Source organism: Tupaia chinensis, unplaced genomic scaffold (genome assembly GCF_000334495.1).
Source record: "Tupaia chinensis unplaced genomic scaffold, TupChi_1.0 Scaffold000052_1, whole genome shotgun sequence".
Classification (NCBI taxonomy): domain Eukaryota; kingdom Metazoa; phylum Chordata; class Mammalia; order Scandentia; family Tupaiidae; genus Tupaia; species Tupaia belangeri.
Genome location: NW_006159510.1, coordinates 5,867,849 through 5,871,214, shown reverse-complemented (window position 1 = coordinate 5,871,214; position 3,366 = coordinate 5,867,849).

Genomic DNA, 3,366 nt, shown 5'->3' with positions numbered 1-3,366 from the left:
TTCCTGCAGGCTTAGGGCCAGGTGTCTGGTAGAATGTGTCTAGTCTGGACTCTTCTCACTGTTTCCTCAAGATCAGCTTAAGGCTAGACAATGTGGCGAGGATGCTGCAGGTGGTGGCGTGCTGGTCTTTACACCACACAGTCATACAGGGCATGAATTGGTCCCTAAACTTTCCTTTCAACAACTCAATTTTTTAATCTATCTGAAATGGATTTAGTAAGGGGGTAAAGTGAGGCTTTCATTAGATTGTTTTGCTGTTTCAGTGCCATTTAACACATGAACTTTTCAACGTCTTTCAAAATTCTTCATCCCTGACCAAGCCTCTTCTGGGTCCCTTGTCACAGGAGTGCCACATCGTGTTGTTCATTGTGGCTCTATAATATGCTTAATTTTCCTCCTCCTGCTCCATCGCCATACTCTTCTTTGTCACTAAGTTTCTGTGCTTTCCACTCACACATCACGTGGCTTCCTGGGTGCCCCTGCTGGACAGGTCACTTCCAGATTCCTTTCTCCACTGAGCCATCTCAGTGACCAGCTCATCAACTTTGGTCTGATTCATGCTTCTGCTCAATTAGAGATGCTGGCCTCCTTGGCTTGGGAAGCCTTTTTCATGACGAGGGCTCCATCACTGGAGGCCAGTGGCCTCATCATCTTCCTCAACCATCATCTTCCTCAACAGAAGTTGTGAAAAGTCAATCCACTGTCCCACAACCTCCAGGCACAGGAGGGTCAGCTTGATTCCTATGCTTTTTCCAGTGTGGGGCAAGGGGTAGGTCCCATCAAAACCCAGAGGTCTAAGGGAGACCACAGGCCCCTCCCATCCCACTCATGTCATGGACCTAAGAGGGTCAGAGGACTATAGGTAACATCTGGGGATAGACTTGGAGTTTGCTCCTGGCTCAAAGTAGGTGACCTGTGATCAGCCAGATGATTTGGGCCCCATTCTCAGAATCACATTCAGTGTCCAGGCACTTGGGCGAGAGTTGTTCTCTTGTTGCTTTCAGAGCCAAACCGAGTGATGTGCTGGAGTGGACCCTACCAGCACTGCATCTTCACCCATCACTGTGCTCAGTGATGTCACATTGGTGACCTGAAATTAGTCATGTGGGAGTATGTACACCACAGAGCCATGGACATTGGCACAGCCAAGCTGGGTTTCTCTGTACACTGCTTCCTGCAATTTTCTCACATCTCCACCTTGGCCTTCTGGCATCGAAACCACCACTGTTTCTCATCCAGGCAACTTCATGAGCTTCCTCATTGGTCTCTTTGTGTGTACCCTTCTCCTCCTATGATCCATTCTCCACAACCGAGCACAAGGGGTACTTGTAGAACTATGAGGCAGTTTAAAAACATGCCTGACCACTCCTTGCCCTTCCTTTATCCTGGGGTGGAGGCAATGTCCCCGCCTCTAGGGTCTAGGTGAACTCGGGACAGCTTAGACTCATTGAGTGTGGAAGTTGTGACAATGTGACATCCAAACCTAGTCTGCAAAGGGCTTGTAGCTGCTGTCTTGGCCACTGGAGCATGCATGTAGAGCCCTGTTGCCATGGAAGCAGCTTGACTGGGCAGAGGCAGCCATGCTGTCAGGAAGCCCAAGCTGGCCTACATGGAGGCCATGTGGCAGAGCCCTGAGCCTCTCTGAGAAAAAGACAATGCCCAGCCAGCCTTTGGCTGTGACATCTCCAGCCACCAGCTCTGACTACAACTACATGGCAGAACTCCCTAGCTGAGCCCTTCTTGAACTCATGATGTAGACATCCTGAAAAATCATATTGGATCATGACATATATTTCTATGTAGAAATGCATCGTAACTTTTCTGAAGACCTAATAAAATGCCGTCTCTTTATGCCACTACACTTTGTGTTTCCTGCCCAAAGCTCTCCAATGGGTCTATCCCCCCAGAATAAAATCCAAATTCCTTACTGTGTCTCAAGGCCTTGGTGATCTGTCCCATCTCCCAATCCAGCTCTCTCATCCTGCTGCTCCTTGAATATGCCAAGCTAGTTACCCCTCAGGGTCTTTGCGCTGGCTGTCATCACTGCCCGGAATGCTTGGCTAGATGTTCTCATGACTGGCTCCTTCTCAAATTGGCCCTTCAAGACACTCTGACCACCCCCTGAAATACCTCACCTGAAACAGTACATGCTTACTAGTCACTTGTTTACGTGAACCTGTGAGGGTCTGTTTCAGTATCAGGTCCCTATTACTTAGCTCAGTGCCTGAACAGAAACATTTGTTGAATGAATGCCCAAATATTTCCTAAAGCAATGCTTTGTGTAGGCTGTTACCCGGAGGAGGAAGTTGAGGCTGCAGGAGGCTTGCTCAAGGTCAAAGAGCTGGTGAAGCTCGTGCACACACACACACACACACACACACACACACACACGTGTGTGTGTGTGCGCGCGTGCAGGCGGAGCTTGGTATGTGAAGGTAGGAACTGCCCCCTGACTGCTGATCCCCACAGACTTGGAGGTCCCCCTGGTTCTGCTGTCTTCTGGGCAGGAGTCAGTCCCTGACTGTCTGGCTCTCTCACATAGATATGAACTCAGGGTTTGGGGCCAGAAAGGGGCATGGTGGTTAAGCACTAGACTCCCACATGGCTGATCATGGTTCAAGTCCCAGACCTGGAGGCTTGCTTTCTCAATTTCCCTCTCTTTCTTTCTGTGTCTCTCTGGTGAGCAGACATGCCCTATGACAAATTAAAATAATAATAATAAATAAAATAATTCTTTAAAAAAAAAAAAGACTAGTGTTTGTCCAGTAGAAATACCATGTGGGCCACATAGGAGTAGGTCATTTTGAATTGTTTAGTAGCCACATGAAACAAAGCAAGTGAAATGAATTATAATCATATGGCTTATTTAACTCCCTATATCCAAAATGTTATCGTTTCAAGATGTAAATAATACAAAAATCAAAAATGAGGATTTTAAAAAATATGTACCTTTGTACCAAGTCTTCCATAGCCAGTGTGTATTTAACACTGACCGCATGCCACCATTTGGGCTTGCTGCATTTCTCGTGCTTGGTGGACACACGTAGCTAGTGCTTCTGTGCTGGACAGCCCTGGGGTAGCTACTCTTTGGGCCTTCATTTCTCATTTCTTGAAGGCATCAAATGTCCCTTAAGACAGGTCGGTGTTTATAAAATAGTCCCAAAATGATTGTGGGCTCCTATGCTATTTTAAACTTCATTTCTGCTTGTGTATTTAAAAGAGAAAATAAAAATCTTTACTGGGGAATTAAAAACAGCATTGAAAATGCCTTTGCTCTCTGCTGGCAGCTTATCTTCCTTTCTGGGGAGTCTGAACTGGAAAGGCCTGATCCCTAGCCACTGGGGGCCCCAGGACGCCTTAGATAAT